The 11,528-nt window shown below is 38.5% G+C and overlaps 1 long non-coding RNA gene across 1 annotated transcript; it reads left to right on the top strand.

The window, feature by feature from the left end:
• Positions 1–730: 730 nt before the first annotated feature.
• On the top strand, positions 731–11,020 carry LOC119544245. The gene is made up of 2 exons (XR_005218798.1): positions 731–1,003; positions 3,731–11,020. It is a non-coding gene; the product is annotated as an uncharacterized LOC119544245 (long non-coding RNA).
• The last annotated feature ends 508 nt before the right edge of the window (positions 11,021–11,528 follow it).

Raw genomic sequence — 11,528 nt, 5'->3', positions numbered from 1 at the left:
TTATATAAGATTACAGGGGGAAGCAGAGACATATTCAAGAATGATGTTCATTTCTCCCTCCTGTCCCTGGGGTGGATATATGGAGTATTTATCCTTTGCTTCTTCTGGTTGTCACTGCCAGCATTTATATTTGTGTTTTGCCTTCCCAATTCCAATTTTGACATTGAACTTTGTTTCCCCATTCTTGAGCATCTCTGTTTTGCTTACCATGGAAGTTCTGGGCTACAAGCAGGGAAAGGTCTAAGCAGAGCCGCATGTTCCCCACATGAATCATGCCAGGAGACATTGGCTTTGGTGAATTTTCTGAAGAAAGTTCAGACCAAATGAGGAAGCCCCCTGTCTTAATTCTGTCAGCAGAACTGGAATATTACTTTTATGACTGCCTTTCAAATCTGGGTGATGCTCAGAAGGATTTTGCAGAATGCATTCTCTCTCCACCATGTTATTTTATCAAAAGCCCACATGGTCTGTTCTAGGGAGTGTGGCTGTCCACACATTTCACCATTTGACAAACAGTTGGTCTAACTAGAACCAGGGACAGCCCCGCGAGGAATTCCTGGCTCTGCCTGGTTGTGACCCGATTGTGGCTAAAGTGAGTCAACACACGCTAGGGGATATTCAGCTCAGAGAGGCCATGGGCTTTTCCCTTCTTTTAAAGTGAGAATGTTTTGTTTACCCCAACACTCTGAAAAAAAATGAGTGTTCTTACCATTGCAAGCGCCCATTTCTCTGACAGGGAAGACCTTAAACCTTGTGCTGTACTTCCACTCAGTTATACTTGGAAGAGAGCTAACTTGGAGTGATCTTTGTGTTTTCATTTTTTTAAGTCGGCTTTTTATTGGAGCATCATTTGCATGCAGAAAAGTGCGCAAGTCTTCAGTGTAGAGCTCGGTGAATGTTCTCAAAGTGAAACTAGCCTCCAGATGAAGAAAGAGAACGAATCTTACCAGCACATTCAAGACCTTTCACTCCCTCTCCCAGTCACTACCTCCCTCCCTCAAAGGTAATCACCATCCCTGATTTCTAGCATCATAGATTATTTTAGCTTCTTGTTAAAACCTTAGGAATTTAAGCCATACAGTATGTACCTTACATGTCTGGCTTTTTTTTTTTGCTCCTGTGGTTACAAGACCACCCAAACTGCCCAGGTAGGAATAGATCATGCTTTGTCATTGCTGCTAGTGCTCCATTGCAGGTATATAGCATGATTTACTTATCTGTTTCACTGGCAATGGCTGTTTAGGTGGCTTTTAGCTTTGGATTTTAGTTTTCTTTTGATATGCCTCTGCCCTGTGCCTCAAAGCTCAAGTGTACCCAGGATATCACATAAAGGCATGTGCACTTGTGTGACTTTATTCTCTAAAGAGATATAGTTCCTGATTTGGGTCTCAGGCCTCACTTCAGATATTCTGTTCCATGTTCCATAAGTATAGTTGAGCTTATTAAATCAGTTATGCCAAGTTTAGGTTTGGAGAAAATGGTTTCTGCAGATATAGGACATGTAAATATACTTAGAAAAACCTGCTCCTTACTCTTGGGTGTTTGATACCTTGTGGCTTTTGGCTGTGCATTAAGTATGTGTATTTAGAAAAAGGTCAAGTTGCATATAAAACCAATCCAAGCTATTGATATAGAATTTGAGCATAACATACGTTTACATGGCTGAGATAGGGTACATTTTTACCCAAATTATACTTCTCGTCCACCTCTAATGGGTGAAGTATATTCTCTTCATTACACATTACTAATTTTACAAGACTAGGCATTTGTTTGGAAAGGTGAAGTGAAACATTTTTAGAAAGAGCACCATTAGCTGTAATACATGTGATTTTTGTTATATGTTTATCAAAAAACCTGTGATATTTTTACCTTTCATATTTTCAGCCATCAGGGGTGGGAAATGGTTCAACTTACTTCTTAGAAATAAACCAAAATATGGAAAGTGGTTTTATTAGATTAATAACTACTCTTCCCCAACCTGCTTAACTTCTAAAACATCCTCAGTTATATTAGTAACTATATATTACTTATATTATATATAAGCAGCTGTGATAAAATATCATATACACCAACTGGAGGATGAACACAACCCTTTCCAGGCTAAAACGAGGCAAACAAGGAAATTACGAAGAATATTGTTTCCCTAAAATTGCAGGTATTTTTTTTTAATGGATGCAAAATACGACAATAAGCATTTGGAGAAGAGTTGCGTATATCTGTTTTGAGTAGCAACGGTTGTTTACAAGAGTCACCAATGAACTACTAATGCAGCAATTAATTTACTATGCTGGTTTGGTTGGGAAAATGGCTTGAAATTGTAAAAATGTCTTGTAAAGAATGATTTAATTTAACGATTTAACATCTATCACCCCCTTTAAACTCAGATTTATAGAAAACGCCTCTGTGTTGTTACCACGGGTAATTTAGTGAGGAAAGGAGCCACACCAGAGGAGAGACAGCCCAGAGGGGAAGTTGCATGGAAACTACCCTGCTTCATCTCTGTCTTCCCTGCTTTTCTTCAAGCAGCCCTTCTCCAGGCTGTCTCACCAGCCTGTCCTCCTCCACCCTCCCCACCCCCTGTGAGAGACTGGGAATGTGCACATAACCTCCTACCTGGGCCCAGAGGGAGTGAAATGGAGTCAAGGGGGAAAGGCGATTTATGAATGTGCATTCTTGTTTGTGACAATGACCAGCTCTTCTGCTGAAAATTCAGGCAGAAAACAATCCCAACGACTTCCATTTTCATGGATTAGTCAAATGATTGGAGATAACGCAAGATCACAGCCTGAGTTCCCTCCACCACTGATCAGCAGCATTGCGTTTTGCAAGTCACTTAGAGCACCTGAACTGGGGGCATGAGGGTGACCACCATCTCCCATCCTTGCCTTGTGAAGCTCCAACAAAATAGTATTGTTGGAAAGCTCTTTGTAAGGGTAAAGTATTTGTAATTATTATTATACTTACAAAGAAAGTGGATTTTATTTACCTAGCCTGAATTTTGGCCAACCCTCTAATTCATTCATCACAGAGCCTTTATTCAGTTTGTGCGGTGTGGATTCAGGCTGTTCATATTCTGATATTTTGCCTTTTGGGAATGGAAGCTCTTTTTGGGTAGACAGTGTGGTTTACTATGTGTTGTGCAGAGATCTTGGCACAGTGGGAAAGTCTCAAGGTTTTTTTTTTAACTTTTTATTTTGAAAGAATTTCAAACTTACCAGGACATTTATAAAAATCACACAAAACTCATACAGAGAACTTCAACTTACCCCCACCCCAGTTACCCAGATATACCCACTTTTAACATTTTACCACATTTGCCTTTACGTTTCATCTATTTATCTATCATTCATTACATATCTATCTATATGTCTATCTGTTTATCTATTAGCTTCATGTATTTTAAAGAATAAACAACAGCAAAAAATGTTTCTATTTTAATGAGGCATCACATGTCTTCATGTGCCTTCTATGGATTCAACTTCATAAGGTTTCTTTTTCTTTTTCAGAAGCAAGAGCAACATAAGAGAAAAAGTTAATGGTTTTGCTCCTATAAATGTAATAGGCATTTCACTTGGCCTCCAGCCCAAGGATGTAGTTACGTGCAAATTAGGAGTAAAAGAGCTAGTCTGTGCTTTATCCCATTCAAGAGCTTCCCTCTGGCCCCATAAAGGTGTGTGTGGGTTGCAAGGAGAAGGACTCTGTAGAACCTCTGGCCATGCTTTCTCCTCAGGTTCCCACGTGATCTCCTGTTCCAGCTGATTCTTCCTGGAGGTCTTACCCAGCTCTGCTTACAGGATTTGCACAGGGCCTGGAGGAACCATGTGCAGCTGGAAGCCCGTGCTTGCAGTTTAGGCATGAATGATTGGCACCAGAATGTGACTGTGGTTTGCTGGTCACCCTCCTACCCCCAGCAGCAACAGGTGCCTCATCCTTCTTGCAAGACTATTAGGTGCTTCTTTCCAGAAAAGAACTGGGCAAACTGCTTAATGACTCAGTTTGCTCATTTGAAAAATGGGGTCATAATATTATCCCAACTTGAGGGGTTGTTCTGAGCATTCAGTGAAATAACCCTTATAAAGCAATTAGCACAGTTCCTGCCTAATGTTAGCTTTTAAAATTATAACTGCACATCTCCCCTTTCCACCTGGGAGGAGAGCTGTAACTGGCGATGTTGGTGCTCCAGTCAAGGGCCGCCAGCCTATCTTCTGAAGCTACAGAGTCCTGATTCCATTGGGGAGCTACACACAAGGGATAAAGTGCCCCCAGGTTTGCAGGATTCCTGCCCATGTCTTATTTCTGCTCACCCAGCCTGATCCCCCATCTCGGCTGATTCACTTTGTTGAGCAGGTTATGGTTTCCAAAGCTCACGTTTAGAAAGCGCATAATTTCCCTTCTTTGAAGGGATGACTGGCTGCAGAGTTTAAGAATAAGCAATAACAAATTCAATCATTGTAGCAGTAACTATTGGTTGGCCTGGATGAGTTTCTTTCTAGCACACATGGCAAGAGAGAGAGGGTGAAAGAGAGCAGGCAAACCCTTTGCTTTAGCCTGTATGGGGAACCGGGGACCCTTTCCCAATGGAAAGGAGCAACGCTACTTGGTTCTGGGTGAGACACAATGTGACAGTGACATGCCCCCAAATTCATAAACGTTGGAGGGGGTTGACAGCTGGTGTTTTAAGGGCTGCTGATTTAGTGGCTAATTTTATTTATCTTGCTTCCTTTGCCAAGATCAGCTGCTTTTTTGCCCTGGGCCATTAAGTCCCAGGGGGTCTATAGGCAGCAATTTACAAATCTGTTCCCTTCCCGTGGCTAAGGTTCTCTCTACTGTCATGGGTTTTTCATAGAGAAAAAAGAGAAATCTAGAGGCCATATAACCAGAGTCATCTTTAATAGTACATCAAAAGCTGCCCGATGTGGGTATTTATTTATATTTAGACTTGAGTGAAAAGTCCCAGGAGGCTGCAGCCAGAGCAGATTTGGTTCAATATCTGCAAAGGAATTTAAATTAGCTTACCAATGAAGAAATCTTCCTACATAGATAAAAAAAAGTGGAACTTGAATCTGTTTGACCTTGGGACAAAGACAGGCTAGAAACCACTCTACATGAACACATGTCTTTGTGGGTGTGCTTATGTGTAAATTGGGCCAGGGGTGGAGGGAGGGAAAGAGCATCCTCAGGCAGAATCTACGTTTGTGTTAGAATGAAAGGAGGGACTGATATCTTGTTATAAGGGCAGATTTTTTAAATTAATGTTACAAAAATTTCTGAGAATCTGGTATAAATAAAATAATAGCAGATGAATATGAAAATGATCTTGCTGGAGATTAACAGTTGTATAATGGACACCCTGCTGTATAACATTTATGACTAATGCATCAATATCTATTATCTTTAAATCTATCCAGGATTAACAGCTTTAACCCTGTTAGCATGTAAGATTTAAGGGATAAAATCAATGCATGTATATTTTTGATAATCAATGTTAATCAATTCATTGAAAACAATCACCTAGCCAACTTCGATTAAATGCTCAGGGGGTGGCCTTTTATTCTAATGGTCTTGATCTATTTCCAAACTGGAGCTATGTGCTGGCAATTTAAGGTCTTTATAATCTATGTCAATGTTGGAATAACTAAAGAAAGGAAAAAAGGAATTCTCCAGATCCAAGCAGGAAAACTATAAAAAGCCTTCTCCAGGAGTTTAAACCTTAAGGAACGGAGCTTTCTATTTTCCCTGGGGTTTTGCTGCTGCATCTCCTGGCACTATGATTTGGACAATGACTGGTTTCCTTTGATAAAAGTTCTACGGGAAAATAACAGCTGAGTCAGAGAAGGCCACCAGGCTGTGCGGCCCAACAGGGCTGTCCTGGGCAAGGCCGGAGGAGCGCAAAGAGAAAGAAGCCATAGCCTGTGGTACAGAGGAGCCAAACAGCCCAGCCTGGAAAAGGTGACAAATTGCTCGTTTCACATATAGAAGAATCATGTCCTTTCTCCATCCACCCTCACTTCGACATGGATGGCTGGGTAGAAATGGGTTTTAGCTTTGATTAGCCATAGTTGTGAGAGTCAGGGGAGACCATTCCCAAATCCCACGGAATCCCTCTTTATCCTTGAGTTCTTCCTCTCAAGGTGACATTCTATACTCCAGTTACCCCAATTTCAGAAGGTTGTTATGTCTTTTCTGTCCCTCTTCCCTTCCCCCTTTTGCTTTTTCTGTAATGCGGAGCTTTTGGCAAATATACCAAATAGACAATCCATTTGCGGCCAAAATGCACAGTTCATGTGCATGCTGATTGTTTCTGATGAGTGGATTGAAACCTTAGCTACTCAGTGTCCTTGAGCAAAAAAGAGCTGAACAAGTGGTGTGTTTCCACATTACATATTGTTGCAATAACTAATTCTTAGGTTGCAGCTATTGTCATAATCCTGGATTCTGGGGGTTGTAGCTCAATTCGCTCTCCTTAGTCCCTTTCTGCACACACCACTTTGACCGCATCACAGCGTTTTGTTTAGACCTATAGCTAGTTTCACAGGGGTTAGAAGCTTGTGTTTGAGAAATGTGTTTTGCATTGATTAAAATTTCTTAAAGGACATACTCCGATTGAATGACAGGCTATTTTTTAATTATTTACAAGCTCAACATTTTATTCAAGGCAAATTGTCAACTAAATCTAGTTATCATTTCATCTGCTGGATCCATTCCCCCTGAGCATACCAACCACGAAAAAGATTATTTCCTCAATGTATTGCTTTAGCAATTTAGTAGACATCTTCTTGGCAACCCCCTTCTAGAACTAAAAGGTGATAGAAAGGCATTGATGAGATTTTGGGGGCATTTGTTTTCATCCAAACAAATTTTTTTCAATCGCATCATGGAAAAAGGCCATGCCGTGAGGGCTTTTATTAGATTTACTTTCTACCATAATCATTCTACTATGGAAAAATCAGAGATTACTTTTCCACTTACCCTTTCCCTGTGTTATCAATAATGAAAGTTGACACTCTTTCCTTTGGTTCCCCTTTACCATATACATATCACTATTATAATATCACTGATACTTACAGTTCTAACCTCTTCTCCATCTCACTCTTCTTGCCCTTCAATTCCATCCACCTGAGACATTCTTCCTACTGATCTTTGCTTGGCTTTCTCATTATCATTCAGATCTTAGCTCAAGTATTAATTTTTCTGGGGTCTTCTCAGAGTACCTTATCTAATGTTGCTTGTTTGCCCCATACCACTCTGGCTCAATCCATGATGATATCTATTGTCTTTGCCTCACTTAGCACTCCCTGAAATGCTCTTATTAATTTCTTCTCTCACCAGAAGGTGAGCTCTATGAAAGCAAGGATCCCATTTCTTTGTTTCCCAGGGCATGTAACAGTGCCTGACATATAGCAGGTACTGAAATATTTGTCACACGAATAAATAAGTGAATGATTGCCATCAAGAAACCTAACTACATTTCTGCCTATACTTTTGACTTTCTACATGACTCTAGACCAACCATTTTCCCTTTGGACCAGCTGTTTTTCTGCAAACCCATTAAACTCTAGATTTCAGGACCAAAGGGACATTTGGCAACATCTGGAGACATCTTTGTTTGTCATAACTCAGAGTGGGGGTATTCCTGGCATCTAGTGGGTGGAGGCCAGGGATGCTGCTAACCATCTTACAATGCATAGAGCAGCCCCCACAACAAAGAATTATCCAGCTCCAAATCTCAATAATGCTGAGGTTGAGAAGCCCTGCCTTAGAGCTATAAACAGCAACAATGAGACCTGACTTCTCTTCCTTCTGTCTGAGAATGAATAAGGTCCATGGACAGTTGGGTTTTTTAGGATTTCTTAGTTTCAAATTGTCAGTTGGCAATTTTTTACAACTAAATCTCTTCTATTTTTGAAATAAATAGCTCTACTATTTTTATTTTCCAGAAATAAAACATGCTAATGGCAAAAGACTCCAGGTAAAATAGAAAGGTATTACAAAGGAAGAAAAAGTACTGCATGATCCTACCACTTGGAGATAAACATAGGCACATGTTCACGTGTATTTTTGAAGACTTTTTTCTAGGGATACATACATGTTTTTGTCAAAAATGGAATAAAGTATATAATATATGCTATTTTGTAATTAGTTTTACTCACTTTACAGTATTTTGTGAACATCTTATAAATTTGCAAATATGGAACTGTAGCACAATTTTTACTGGTTGCATAATATTTTGTAGTGTGGATGATCCAAAACGCCTTTCACCAGTCTCCTATTGATGAGCATTTAGATGGTTGCCAAGGTATTAATATTATAAACCACTTTCATTGAAAATCCTTCCTAATTTATTTTTTGTGGTTGCTGTTCATGCTCAATTTTTCCTTAGTATAAATGACTAGAGTAGGATTGCCAGGGCAAAGGAAATGTGATGCATGTTGTCAAATTGCCCGCCTGAAGATTTGCCCAACTACTAATGGGAACCAAATAATTAGAACACTCGGTATGCTGGAATTCTCTGTGTCACCCACTTTAAGATGAGAGATACAATTCACAAGGCAAAAAATTGTGTTTGGCTTGATTTTTGTTTCTTTTATGCCCTAGTATCAGAACAAATTCAAGCTCATCTCCTATACTCATTTAAATTTGATTTAGAAAAAAAATTATTATGGAGGAGGGAAAGGAACACCTCTAAGACCTACTGTGTGCCATGCACTCTGCTAGGTGCTTCTGTTCTCCCATAACCTGAGAGGTAAGCCTTCTTTTCCTGCTTGTTGATGTACTGAGGATCAGACAGTCTCACTCAAAATCACAAACTTTATACCTGCCGGGATCAGAATTTGAATCTAGTTCTTGCCTTTAAGAAATGCATAGTTGAGGAGGAAGGGGAAGTGTTTGGATTGATTGATTAATTAATTAATTCGTATTAAAAAGAAGTTTATGGTCTACTGTTGGCAAAATGTGCCAGGGACGCTTTCTATATCATCATGTATAATGAGAATTGATGTTCAAATTATGACCCTGGGGTTCTTAAGATCTTAAACCCATAAACATAATCAGTAATGTTCGTGATATTGTACTTATCAATGCAGGAAAGTAGACTAATATGTATTGGAAGAAATAGTCAATAAATAAGGTTGAAAATGCAGATATACCATCTCTTTTTAGTATTCTAAAAAGTATCAAAAACTTAATCAGTTAATGGAGATTTGTATTTGATAAATTTCTTATTCCTAATGGCCCAAGAAAACTTGCCTGCCATCAACCTACAAGATATACAATTCAAGTCAAAAAATATGCCATAAATATAAATTCTTTTAGAAAGAAGAAGGGAAGAAAATCTTTGAGAGAATATTACAGTGCTCCCTTGTCTAAACGTTTTCCTATGTCCTTTTGTTCCCCCTCATCAGAATTCTTAATTCTTCTCCTCAAGCCTGTGTACCCTGATTAAGCTATGCCTGAATCTTCAAAAGGAGCCCAGTTGGCCTGGGCCAAGGCAAAGAGAGTGCAGACAGCTAATTTTAGAGTGAGATTTGCAAGATGGAAGAAAACCTATTTGGGGAAAAATATGTTTCCATTGCTGTCTGTGATTTGATACTCAGCCTTATCCCATAATTCAGCAATTTGCTTCTGGGCAGTTCATTAGGAAAACACTTAGGGTATACAAGTAAAATCATCACCACACTTTTAGATAGAGAACATTTGGAAACCAAGTAAATTTTCAACACTGGGGGGTGGCTAAATAAACTATGATACATACATACTGTGGAATAATATTCAATAGTTAAAAGAATCAGATTATATATTCTGGATATGAATCTTTTGTTAAATATATGTATTGTAAGTATCCTTTGTGACTTGCCGTGTCACTCTCTTAACAGTGATTGTTGTAACCTCTTTTCTTTGCCTACCCCATGGTTAGTAAGATATCCACTTTCTCTTCAGAAAAACCTTTATTGTTTTTCTTTTCACATTGGAATCTATAGTCCATCTATAATTTATTTTTGAATATGGTGTGAGGTCGGGGTTCAAATGTATTTTTCATATGAATATCCAGTTGACTCAGCATGATTTACTGGAAAGAACCTTTTCCTACTTTTCATTGCTTTCAGCTTTATCACAAATCAAGTGAACATATATGTGTGGAATTTGTTTTCTTAATCATTGATCTATTTGTCTATTCTTATGCCAATACCACATTGCCATAATTTTCTGAAGCTTTAAAATGGGCAAAGTCTTGAACAGACTCTTTATAAAACAGGCTATCTAAATGTCCAATAACCTTCATAAAAAAGTGCTCAACCTTATTAATCATCAAGGAAATGCATACTAAATTCATAATGAGATACCACTATTTATCTAACAGAATGGTTAAAATTAAAAAAAAAAAAAACTGACAATACCAGTGTTGGCAAGGATGTGGAGCAAATGGAATTCTCATATGCTTCTGAATATAAATTGGTGCAGTCATTTTGGAAAGGTGTTTATCAGTATATACCAAGCTGAATATATGCATATCTTGTCACCTAACAATTCCACTCCTAGATATATATTCAACATATGCCAAAAGACACAACAGTATTCATAGTAAATATATTCATAATAATTCCCCCCAACAAAAGCAACCAAATGTCCATCAGTAGTAGATTGGGTAAAAAATTTATGTTAAAAAAAGTGAACAAACTATTGCTACATGCAAAGCATGGCTGAATCTTATAAGCATAACATCCAAAGACAGAAATTAGACACAAAAGAATACATACTCTATAATTCCTTTTATATAAAGTACACAAACAGGCAAAACTAATATATGATAATAAAGATTAGGTTAGGTTGTTGATTGGGGACTAGAAACAGAGAGGGGCTGCCAGAGGGGTTCTGTGGTGCTGATGATGTTAAATTTTTTGATTTTGGTGCTGGTCACTGGGGGAATGTTCACCTTGTGAAAATTCCTTGAGTTGTACACTTGTGATTTGTGCCCTTCTCTGTTGTGTGTTATACTTCAATAAATACTTATTTAAGAAATGAATTATAAGGTTCATATTGTTGAGTGCAAATTACATAATGACATATACAGTATAAAAGCATTTTTATAGTATACGCAAAATAATACCACATATTCTTTAAGAACATAAACATATATGAATATGTGTGTGTGTGTGTGTGTGTGTTATCTCTGGGGAGAATATTAGGTGTTAGATATATCTTGGCTTTCTAGAATCAAAGCCACTGAACTTGACTCCGTTATCACAATTCTGCTGACATGAGTATTATAAATTGAATTGGAGCTCAGACCATTGAGTATATTCAAGTTTCCTAAGAGAAGGCCTGATGTGGATTGAACTGTGGACTCCAGATTGGGCATGATCTTGGTCTTGGTCTGCATTCTGGTGAGCATGGACACACTGTAAATAAGATCACTTCAAGATGTTACTTCAGTTAAGGTGTGGCCAACAGAATCAGGTTGGCTTTAATCTGAGTTACTGAAATCCTTTATAAGTAGAGTGCGAGTTGGAAACCACAGGGAGAAACTAGAA

The sequence above is a fragment of the Choloepus didactylus genome, chromosome 9 (genome assembly GCF_015220235.1).
Source record: "Choloepus didactylus isolate mChoDid1 chromosome 9, mChoDid1.pri, whole genome shotgun sequence".
NCBI classification, from domain to species: Eukaryota; Metazoa; Chordata; class Mammalia; order Pilosa; family Megalonychidae; genus Choloepus; species Choloepus didactylus.
The sequence above is the reverse complement of the archived record's forward strand: the minus strand, read 5'-3'. Positions and strand labels throughout refer to the sequence as shown.